The sequence below is a fragment of the Chelonoidis abingdonii genome, chromosome 10 (genome assembly GCF_003597395.2).
Source record: "Chelonoidis abingdonii isolate Lonesome George chromosome 10, CheloAbing_2.0, whole genome shotgun sequence".
Classification (NCBI taxonomy): domain Eukaryota; kingdom Metazoa; phylum Chordata; order Testudines; family Testudinidae; genus Chelonoidis; species Chelonoidis abingdonii.
The window spans coordinates 30,097,877-30,110,053 of NC_133778.1; the positions used below are offsets into that span (position 1 = coordinate 30,097,877).

Here is a 12,177-nt window from a genome sequence, read left to right on the forward strand (position 1 = left end):
CTGAACTGTTAGACCTGTTGTGTAACCAATACCTACAATCTTCAATAATTAATACCATAGATGTACTGTCCTGGAAAGGGACATCTGATTCTGTGAATAATACTATTTTATTAGCAGTACTAGAATGAAAATGTGTTAACTTTTAAAGCAACTTCTCTCATTAGTTAAATGCCCCTCTGCAATTAAAAAACAGAAGTCAAAGTATGTTTTTTCCAAATTCTCTCTCTTTTTAAAAGCATAACTATGCTTCAAGATAATCAATTCCAGCTTCTGAATGGCTAATATTTCATTTTCTTTGTATGTCTACTGTACAGAGATCAATAAAGCATTCAAGCAGCTCTGATAAATGAACCCTTTCAGAATTGTGATCCTCAGAAATTTGAGCACCAAGTTCAGCTATATGAGGCAACTTAGATGGTTTATTATTTGTTAGGAGTAAGCGGTACACGTGATGTGTGCTTAATTTTTTTTAAAAATCCATATTAAATGTGGAGTAGCTGTAAAGAAATAGACTGGAGTATAAATGGATATAATCATAAATTCATTTATTTGATAGGCACTTAGAAAGAGAAAGGGGTTCTGTGACTCTCTTTGTGTGGTAGAAGTATATTAAATCTTTTCCTTGAAGGGAGGAGTTGTTGATTGGACCAGTAATGATGAGACATGGTGTCTGTCAGAGAAGTAGGAGGTGGACAGTGCATGCTTGTTAAGGCAAGAGCTGGGCTCCTCTTTCTCCTGAGGTCCTCTACTTCCTATTGGCCTGGATGGGTGTGGGGTGGGAGAAATGGGTAAGCTGATTGGCTCTCATGCTCCCTTCCCTGTCCCCACCACCACTTTGTCATGGGTGTGTGTGTGTCTGGTGTGCTTTTAGGGCTCTTGAGCTTCTGCCACAAGTATCAGGGGACAGTAGTGTATGCAAAGAGCAATGCCACTGAAATTGAGATATTCAAAAGCTGATCTAGCAGGATGGGGGGGCGGGGAGCCAAAGTCATATGCAGATGAACAATATTTGTTCCATCAAAGCCCTTTTTAGCCAACCAGAACCAGCATCTGGACTCTGTTCATACACAGGGCTAGCTGCCCTACAGATGGATTGCTGGGCATGTCGAACTAACCATGTAAGTTGTGATTGCAGAAGACCTAGGAAGGGCAGTGTCTGTATCTGTGGACACTTTCTGTTATGCCTAGGCCCAAAAACGGGCAGCCAGGTGGATCACAACTGAGTTTCAGGGCTGAAGCCATCTGCCTTTGAAGGTGTGGTGGAAGGGGGTGTGTTGTAGGATCAGCTGGTGCTGCTTCTGCACTCACTGATGGTCCATCGACACCCAGCAGTTGTCCTGGTGAAAATTATCTTGGGACTTGCACTGGAATATACTTGAGAATTAGAATTCATTGGGGTGTGGAATTGAGGCCGCAAACAAGACTGGTTTGGTCAGACATGCACATGAGGTGAGTTTGTTGGAGGGCTATGAAAAATGTAAATTGTGAAGTTGTCAGAGTTTTTTGGTTACATGATGGACCCAATTAAATTCCTGGCATGTGAAAGTGGGGGGAGTGAGGGTGGTGAGCATACAACACCCCTTCCTTTTCTTAAAATAATAAGTTGAGGTCTGCTGCTTAAATCCATCCCTGTGTATGCAATTCATTCACCTACATATCCTAATCAATGAAAAAAGTTCTTGCAAACTTTCATTCTGCAGCAGATGGGCCAGACTCATTCCCTAGCTGTAAAACTAGATTCTAAAACCAGTTACAGCATGCAAATCAGGACCAACTCCAGATTTCCAGTGTTATGAGGTCAGAATCATTATTCATGGTGACACTGATCACATCCCCTGAACAGAGGTTCATCTCCTTGCAATCTATGAGATGAAGCATGTATCCCCATATGTGATTACTTCCTGGTGCCAAATAAGACATGCCCCAATCTCACCGTCATGGATTTCCTGGGGTACCCCTGAGCCCTCTGTCTTACCAGCCTGTGCTCCTTCTCACACTGTGATGTTGTGACAAGCTGCAAACCTCTGGTAGGTACTGCACTTACACAGACATCCACAGGCAGGGACACACCCAGTTGAGTTACATGACTGCTTCTCCTAGCTACTCATGAGCCAACAATGGAGAGGGTCTAGCCAATTTCCCCAGCACCCTAGCCTAGGACCCCAGGGCTGCACAGTTGTGCCCTGGTCACAAGCCTGACCAGTGTAAGTTTATTACCTAGACTGCCTCTTCTACAAAAGAAAGTGGGTAGACTTCATAACTTCCCATACAATGATAACACATACAATCCAACAGGATATTAATGTTCAACAGAGCAAAACTTTTAAAATGATACCTTGTAAGGCATACCTTGTATGAAACATATCATTATATAGCTGTGGTTAATATGGGGGTTTCAGGGTGTTGCTTTGAAGTACAGTGTAACACTCACCACTAGTTTAAATCAGTGGAGTTCTGCCCGCTTATGCTGCTCTGGGGAATATTACTGAATAACTCTGCTTGAAACAGTACAAGACCTCAGTACAACAGTAACAAGCCTGTTAATGCAGTACTTTTCAAATGCTGTCCGACTCAACAACATCTGTTGTGCCAGTGGATTCTTTGGCTACTGAATATACATGCTGTCTGCTCTTTCTCCAACACTGTAATCAATATAGCCTCTCAAGTCTTCAATTTTCCATAAATATCTTGTATCTTATACCTGTAAATTCTTTATCTTCTTAAGAAGGGCACTCTTGGTTGGAGACAAGGATATAATAGCTCTGTAGAAGAATCTATTATGATGTTTAATGACTGCATTTATTCTTTGAGGTCAATTTTTCTTGATTTGGCATATCTGTATGAGGCTTCTCACCTGGCATCCAGCAATGAAATATATAGCTTTAGATGTATACTAACTTACTAAATGAAAAAAATGATTTAAGGTAGTACAGAGTTCTAATAGATTATACCAACAGTAGCATCTAGTTGAGGACATCTTAAGCCTTTGATTGGAGCGGTTAGAATTCGTAAGCGCCACTGATTTAACATCTGCAATTCAAATAAGTTGCAAGTTCCCTCCTGCAGATAACCTAACCTGAAGGCTCCACAGGCTGAATAGCTCCATATTGTGGAATACTTCATATGTCTATGTGCTGATGAATGGTGACAGAGTGATTGGCTTCTGCTTTTCCCCCTCTATTTATCTGTAGGACAGAAACAATGACACAGCTACACAAGTTCCCCCACATTTCCACACCAATTTGCATAGCCAGCTTAAGAAGTAAGACAGGAATTCCAATCTCTATATATCTTCTCTTGCTAACAAGAACACCAAACACTGCCACTGTAGTGGTAGCTATGTTATTATAAACACCCATCCGCTCAGAATTAGACTGAAACCACCAACTTATTTCATGTAGCCCACAGAACAGCCATGCAATAGTAATGTTTTTTTCAGTGACTACTGAACTGGATTTGAACCACCACCAAGACATATAAGGTTCCAAAGCTTTTCACCAATTCCCTGAATATTCATCCAGACCTCTTCAATATAATATTAAAATAAAGTAGTTCTGCAGAAACAGACAAGAAAATTAGAATGCTTTAGTAAAGGTTTTTTTTAATTGTTGTTCATAAGGAAGCTGATGACTGTCCCTACACATCCATTATTGCACTCCCTATATTTTATATGTACAGTAAAGAATAATTTCCAGCTACGCATTCTATGACAATTTAATGTAAAAAATAATAGCTGAGTTTCTCATTATAATAGAGCTCTTATGTAAAGTCATTCCATTAGCACAATGGAAGAATGTATTAAAATTTACTAGATTCAGTAACTGCAGTAATAAATTTGATAAGATACAAGTTATTGGTAAAAAAACGGCATATTTCAAAACACTAAATGTAATATGTTCCTGGTGGCCACTAAAGTAAAAGCTAAAAACCCCAACTTATTGTATAATGTCTTGTGTTTCACTTTCCCAGGGATGTCTCTAGGTATTTTGCAGTCCCAAGCACGGCAGACAGGCTGCCTTCGGCGTCTTGCCTGCGGGAGGTCCCCGGTCCCACAGTTTCAGCGGCATGCCTGCTGGAGGTCCGCCGAAGGCAACCTGCCTGCTGCCCTCGCGGCGACCAGCAGAGCGCCTCCCGTGGCTTGCTGCCCCAGGCACGCATTTGGCGTGCTGGTGCCTGGAGCTGCCCCTGCATTTTCCAAAACAAGTTGTCTTTGGGAGTGAGATTTTTCCAAGTTTGATTTCTGCCTAATGGTGAATCTATGTTTCTGAGTGTCCATGTAATGTTTGAGTAAAATCACAAGTCAATTTTTGAGATGAGCGGAAAAAAATTGTGGAGGGGATATAACAAATTATTTGAACAGGGTTAGATCACTGAGGCACTGTATATTTAAACACTTCCCACAATGTCTGGAGTGGAATGATTCTGCTAAAATGATCAGCAGTGAAATGGTTAACTATTTTGATGTTTAGCTCACATCGTTGTGTTTCAGAGTTAACCTCAACTGAGAATGGGAAGAGTTAGTTCACATTAAATGCTGACCCTCCACTGAGCAAAGTTTCTCAGTATACAGATGAGCGCTTTACACAAAGGAGTTTGTAAATTCTGAGGAAGAGACAGAACTTAGTCAAGTGGCCTGGTTTAGAGCACTTGTGTGTGTAGCCTTTCTCACAAAGCCCATTACAGCTATATATTCTCTGCACAAGGGATTCAGATCTGTGCAGAGGTTTCCTGTGTAGTGTTCAGGGGCCTCTGTTTCCCTGTAGGAAGTGGAGTTGGTGGGCAGTACTTGTCCAACCGGGCTGTTACATTCAAGCTGTCTGCAGACTCAACACAACATCGATTTCATGTTTGGAAGCGTTTCTTCATAATTTATGCCATAATGCATGATGATTAATTACTATAATTTTAATCCCAGGTACAGTAGTGCAACTTCAGATCATAATCTAGTTCATTTTTATTGAATTAGTATCGAGTTTAGTAATATGCATTAAACTCTCTCCCACTTTCAAAATGTGCACTGTGCTCTTTAGTGGATTTGATTTGATTTTTATTTAATTTTTTTTTGCCATTAACTGAGTTTGTTTTGCAGCTGAGGTTTATCATTCTCACACCATTTTCTTGAAGAATCAGAGCAATCAACAGGGCAGACATAAAAAGTAATTTGAATGTATGAATCAACTCAAAACCATCAGAATTAAAGAAGTGATAGGCAAGTGTCCTGTCATGAATTAAAGTGACCTTTGCCATAAAGGCTCTTGTCATAAATTTTGATATTTTAGTGGATGTTGCATCTCATTACATTACAGCTTCACTGTAATTTAACACAGAGTATTAGACAAATAGTGCTATTAGACTTCGTGCCAATCAAATTTTGCTAAGTCACAACAGGCTTGCTGTCTTATAAATGTAGCCAGTTATCAGGCTGCTCCAGATTTCCTCATGTCTCTGTGCTTACTGTGTTAAATACTTTTCATAAAAAGCTATTAACTTGGACCTAGAAGAGATGCTTCCCGTCACATTAGAATAATATTCTAAAGGTAGTGCTGTTTATTTCAAGGAAAGAAGAGCTCAGTGTAACATTGACCCAGATCCAAATGGAGATCCCACCCAAAAGCAGTGAATTAAATTTATGTAACATGCTAAGGGTTGGTCATGTCTATTGGGCACAGCCTGTAGCAAGAGGTGGCAAGAAACTGCTCTGCCCCATGAACTTTTGGCCTCAGGAGAAACGATTGCTGTCTGAATTCACCTGGAGGGCAGTAGGAGAGTATCCACTCCTGTACCTCTTTTGGGGTGTAGCCTGCTCCTCGCCTATGCTGTAGTTTTACTTCAGGGCATGGTGATCAGGGGGAACTAGGCCTTTGCCCCACATCCTTTGGGTTGCTGCGCATCCCTTGACAGCAAAGACTGTAATTGTGCCTGACCTTTGTGGGCCATGCAAAGGAGGGTGCTAGGGTGTCTTGGGTTTAAGATACTAATGCAAGACCCAAAAGATCTGGGCTCAGTTCCTGGCTCTGATAAAAGTAACCCAAAGTCTTACAGGAAAGTCAATAAGGGTTACTTCAAAGCCCATTGAAATCAATGGGAGTCTTTAGTGTGGATCTGGCCCTTAATCCTGCTGGGCCAGAGCCTCAGCTGATGCAAATCAAAGTAGAGCCATTGGCCTCAATAGAGCAAAGCAAATTTGCACTAGCTGAGGATATAGTTGTTTGTCTTAGTATCACTTTTGCAAGGTAGAGATAAAAATAAATCCCATAACTTCACAGGGATGTTGAGGCAAAATTCGTTAATGTCTGCAATACTCAGATATTGTAGTATCAGGGCCATATAAACCATCTTTCCTATCTAGGTATATCAGGGCATTTATATGTCATTTCTTCCACCTCATCCTTAGTGCGCATCCAGGCATTATTCATTAGTTACCTGTATAGTGTAAAAATAGCCTCTCATATAATGTAAACCTTTCCAAAATGAAAATGCTATTTTTCTGGTATCTCAGTAGATGTACAACAGATAGTTTAAAATAGGAGCTAGTTTATATAATTTCCCCTTCAGATTTCTATTTCCACAAGAGATAATTTATGTGAAAGTGAGGGAACCGATTTTCTAACCAGCTCATTAGGTGCAATTAGAAGAAAACTGTCCCTTAGCGTCAATGTAACTCAGCCAAAGTAAAACAACTCATGTTGGAGGGCTCTCTTCCCTTGAGGATACTAATGTCATGCTAGCCTTTTTCCTGACATTTTTAGCAATTTTACTTGAAATTACTTTTTCATTAACTATAATGTTCTTGAACCTTAACTAGGACAGGAACGAAACTCATTTTTCTTACAGGGAACATTTGGACCTAGCATGCAGTTTATGGCCTTTTTAATTATTTCTTCAGTAAAACCCACCTCTTGTACAACAAAAATTCCATTTAGAAAGATTTCATTGTAAAAGATTTTACTGCAGCTCCTGCTTCACTTGTTTGGTATTTATTTTTTTATGAAAATACTACCATAGAAATTAGAAAAGAGAGAATGCTGGATAGTGCAAAGTCCGTATTAACTTAATGGGAGCTCTGGGCACATCTCAAGGGAAGTCTTGTGAATATAGGCAATACTGTAACATATCTAATATGGTAGTTAGTCATTCATTTCAATTTCTAAACAGAATTTCCAAGCTATGTCAGGACAGATTCTGCCCAGTCTCATATTCCCACTGTATTTTTGATTGTAGTCAGGCTTTATGACGTACAAAACGGGTAATTATTGAGATGAAGCAGACTACACTCTTGGCAATTCAAATCCACATTTAGAAAACTAAAGCATTCATTGGGTTACTTGCAAAACCTACATCTGTGTGTGGAAATTGTGTATTTTACATATACATATGGGAAGCACAGCCACACAATTTGTGTGCATAAGTGCAAAATCTTGCATGTAACCTGATGTGTTCCTATTGCTGCAGACATGCAGTTTGAAAACTGAGACTATTGTGGGGTTATTCTCCCCCCCCCCCCCGCCCCAAGATAGAGTTGTTTTAAAAAAAAAAAATCTTGGATCTTGAAATCTACACTACCGTATTTTCTCAAGAACTTTGGCCAATTCAATTAAAGTCAAGCTGCAGCCGCTTCTCTATGGAGACTTTTCTGCAATTTAACAGATTTCAGTGTTAGGAAAATGTTGCTGATATTCAGCTTAAATGTTTCCTTTGTTCTGTTTTATCTCATTGCTCCTAGTAATATCCCTGTGGCATATCTTAATTTCTACCCCTCCTTTGGGTTTACATTTTTGTTCTGTCATTACATACTGAACACAACCGCATTTCACTCTTACTGAACTTTAATATGTCCCACCCTTATGTTGCTATCCCAGTGTTCCATGAAGTAATGCCTTGTAAAAATCAAAATAACTAATATGCAAAAAATCAAAATAAAGTTACCACCTGAAAGCTACACAAAGCTCTTTAATCAGTCGTTCTTCAACAAAACACTGCCTCTAGGTTGGCAAGGCTATTTACTTCTGGTTTGTAATAAAAAAATGATTTGTAAATGCCTGATTTCTTTTTTTTCTGGCCATAGTTGTAACAGCTAAAAACAATTTACTTTTGATCCTCACTGGGTGTAAGTCAAATGGTCTTATTATTTTCCAGTACAACTTAGCGTTTGTCTATCTTTAGCTGACAACTGAGTTCAGCAGTGGGAGAGAGAGTTGATCTGCTCTGCTCTTAGAAATCTCTGTAGTTGATGACTTTGTGTATGAAGAGCAGCACAGAAGATAAGTTTAGTAACCTAGAGACAAATACATTATTGATGTTCATCTATTAAAACTGAACAACTCAGCCACTCTTGAGATGTGAACTTTTAGTTCAGAAGAAAATTATTAAGGGGTTTTACATAGCTTTTGTGTAACCTCACTGACCTCAGATTTTGCCTTAAACAGTAATTGCTATGCAAAAAGAAAGGTACATAATATCTTACCAGGCAAAACCAAACCAAAAATAGTTAAATTGGCACTAAGCTTATCAGACATACTAACCTTTACTGAAAATTGCCTTAAAACATTATAGATAAAAGTATCAAACACAACACTATGCAGAACATTCCCAGGCAAATTCTCTGCTGACACACATGAACAGAACTCCGTGAACCTGAATGGAATTTTGCCTCTTCAGACCATTAGAGAGTTGGCCTTCTAAATCAGAGAGCCTAGAAATTCATAGGTAAGAATTAAATCAAATCAAATACTCCATTAAAGTCTACACATGGCTTTACCCCAGTACTACTACCCTCAGAAAACCACTCAGCTCAAGACAATTTCAACTATGTGAGGATACTCATTTAATCAGTAACCTTCAGAATAAGGGGTACATTACACTAGGGTACTTAAGTCCTAATCTTTGAAGTTATCAGCCAGGTGTTCTCAAGCTTTATAGATTAATGGAGTACATCTTATGTGGACCATTTTGCCTCATATTTGCTATGGAATCTCAACTCCTGTTTGCCATTAAGAAAAAAAAAATCTCTATGCCAGCTACAGCAGCTGCCTATCTGGAAAAGGCATAATACACAGATATTTAATGTATTTTTCTTTAACTTGAATGTGTATGAGTGCTGCCCTTTATGATTTTTGAAAGTCTTTTTATTGAGCTTTAAACACGCTGACTTCTAATTAGTCTATAGTGGGCCATGCAAACACTATAATGCACTTGTCAGCCACGCAATCTTTATTATGAACATGAAAACAGTTAATATCTAAATCATTCCTCTATTAATCCCCCCAAAGCTAGTCAAAAACATTCCTAACCACTCATAGCTCCAAAACAAATTACCTGTCACTTCTGATTTACCCACAATGTACACACAATATCTGGAAATCAGATTCAAATTCTTAATAACTCAGACCTTTGATGTTCTTAACTAGTGATAAATCATTCTAAATTTTTAAAGTAAAGTTTGACCATCTCTAAAATATTATTATTTTCTGAGATGATCATGATCATTTTCTAAATGTCTATACATTTTCAAATCAGACCACAGTCATAATTTTCAAGCATGGGAACCTTAACTCTTAGAAATTTGAGGATTAATATATTCATAATCAGTAAATTATTCTGACTTACTGATTGTACTCATTCTGGGTATATGAAGCCCCCATGCACCTCCAACACAAGGGCCAATCTGCAAATCTCCATCTCTTCTAAAATGAACCCTCAGGCACCTTGCTAGCCTCCCTTCTCTGCATCTCATTCATCTATACCTAACGTAACCAGCTCTTCTAGGCTTTCTGCCAGGAATTTCTCCTGCTCATACTTGCCCAGTCCTACTTATCTGTCTGAGATGAAGAAGCAAGACAAGGCTACAGGGTTGATGTCTTATATAGAAAACCAGGCTGGGGAAAAGGGGAGGATTTGATACTAACAGGAATCCTGACTTGGCCTTGCCTCTGTTCTCTCAGGTACAGTGCAACCTAATGGCCTTCCCCAAACCCTGGAAATTATACATTGATAGAATGAATATAGTATGAGCATTTAGGCATGTAAAATGAGTATTAACAATATTTGCCTATGTCATGAGGCCAGTACCCCCCCCCTTCCGTCACCCTGGGCCCTAACAGCAGCAGCAAAGTGGTCTGCCACTGAGTCAGCAGGGAATCCCACTGAAACACACTGACCTCAGGAGGGTGGGAGGTACCACTCCCTCATCAGGTCATTTAAAGTCATTATGCAAATGATTACTCAGGAATTACCCGTGTAATGAGTAACGAACACTGATTCATTTATTTGTCCCTTTTACCAGGAATAAAAGCTTACATCATCATGTTGATGGCTTATGTAAATGGATACTAAAGAATCATAGCGCACAGGTATTAAACTTGTCTCCCAATAACATTGCACATTAAGCAGGACAGTACTCTACCATTATCTGATAAATACAAGAAAGCTATTTTGTCCCAAAGCAATATGAAACATCCCGCTTAAACCAATAGCATTCAAGGAATTGAGAGTTAAATGTAAAGTACTGTTTCAAGATCAAGAAAAAAATCTGTTGCTTAGAAAGTGAAACAGAGAGACGAACACAATTAGAGTCTGATCTAAAGCTCCCTGAAATCAACAGGAAGACTCCCACTTAATTAATTGGTCACTGAATCAGACCCATATTACTTATGCTGGGGCTCATCTCTAGTTTCATTCATTTCCAACTATTCTAGGATGCATAGAGCCTAATCCAAATATCAGCAAACCTAGACTGTTCTGTTTTGATTTCCTGCTCTGTCACTCTTGGGGATGGAGGTTGGGAAGGTTTAGTGAAGCTATTGGGGTCTCTCTCTAGTTTACTGAGCATCCTAGGGCAGTTCCATATATACCAGTAGTTATTATCACTTGTACATAAGCAATAACTAGACACTCTATTGTTTACTTACGAATAAAGAAACATGAACCAGTTCGTTTTGAGGGATGAAGAAAGAATTCGATACGTGGTAAAAGGGCTTGAAATGACTTACTGTCCGAGACAGATGCAGGTTCGAGTAAGTATTTGATTGTGAGAGAGGAAAATTAAAACATGACAAATTGAAATTTCAAACCACGTGGCCGTTTATTAACCAGGATAAGTTACAACTTGGGCCAGGGAGAGGCAATTTATTAACTAGAAATACTATCAGAATGAAACCACACACAACTCAAAACAGTCTATTTACATCCGACAACAAGAAACCAAGCGATTTATAATCAACTGCTCACTAAAATCCAGAGCAGATACACAAAACTAAGTAAACTATACACACATTAACCGAATATTGTAAAATACACCAACCAATCACAATAGCAGTTAATACAACATTTTGACTCTCATATACTGTATACACAACTTTGTACCAAGTAAGGGAGAGAGAGAAAGAAAAAGGAAGGAAGGAAGAGGCTGAGTGAACAGAGTATTTACAGAAAACAAAATGCACATACCACACTCCAGGCGCAGCTGACCAGCAGTACAGACATGAAGGGCATGACGAATTGCTGAGAAGTAATCCAAAAGAAAAAATCGACATGACACGAGCTGGCAAAATCCAGAGGAGAGACCCTGGCTGAAAGGGTGATCAGGCCTTTCAGCTAACACACGGATACTCCTGCCATTTTTGGTGTGAGACATGGTTTTATTTGAAGACTCTTACTCATGTCAGAGTCTGATTGGTCCCTAGCTCCTTCACCAACCAGGTTCCGAGCTGGTGCCCTCTATATCAATAGGAGCTGCACCCGGCACACTACCCTTTGCTCACAGCCCTGTACGTTTGCACACAGCCCCATAGTGTAGCACATGGCACCAACTTGACCTTTTGACCAGACAGAAGGTTCAAGAATAGGCACACAGCACTATAATGTTGCACACCGCACCATAAAGTAGCACACGGCACTACGGTGTTGCACACGGTACCAATGTGACCTTTTGACTGACAATTGGCCATACAGACGCCATGTTTGAGCATAGGTTTAGGGTTGCGACACTTACAATCTGTGATCTTGTTTGCACATTACAAATTTGCAACATTGGTCCAGAGTCCCCACTTTAATACTGAATTACTATAATATGCATTTACGTTCTCATTCAAGGATGTGAAAGCTGCCGATCGGCTGGCTAACGTGCTGGCAAATTGCCCGTTTGCAGGAATGCTATTTGGTGAGCTATTTGAATTGAAA

The 12,177-nt window shown here is 39.5% G+C and overlaps 1 long non-coding RNA gene across 1 annotated transcript in view; it reads left to right on the forward strand.

Moving 5' to 3' along the window:
- LOC116831344 (uncharacterized) overlaps positions 1–10,352 on the forward strand; it is a 78,348-nt gene extending 67,996 nt beyond the window's left edge. Inside the window, exon 4 of the long non-coding RNA XR_004375186.2 lies at positions 10,283–10,352. This is a non-coding gene — a long non-coding RNA (uncharacterized LOC116831344). The remainder of the gene's footprint in view (positions 1–10,282) is intronic.
- The last annotated feature ends 1,825 nt before the right edge of the window (positions 10,353–12,177 follow it).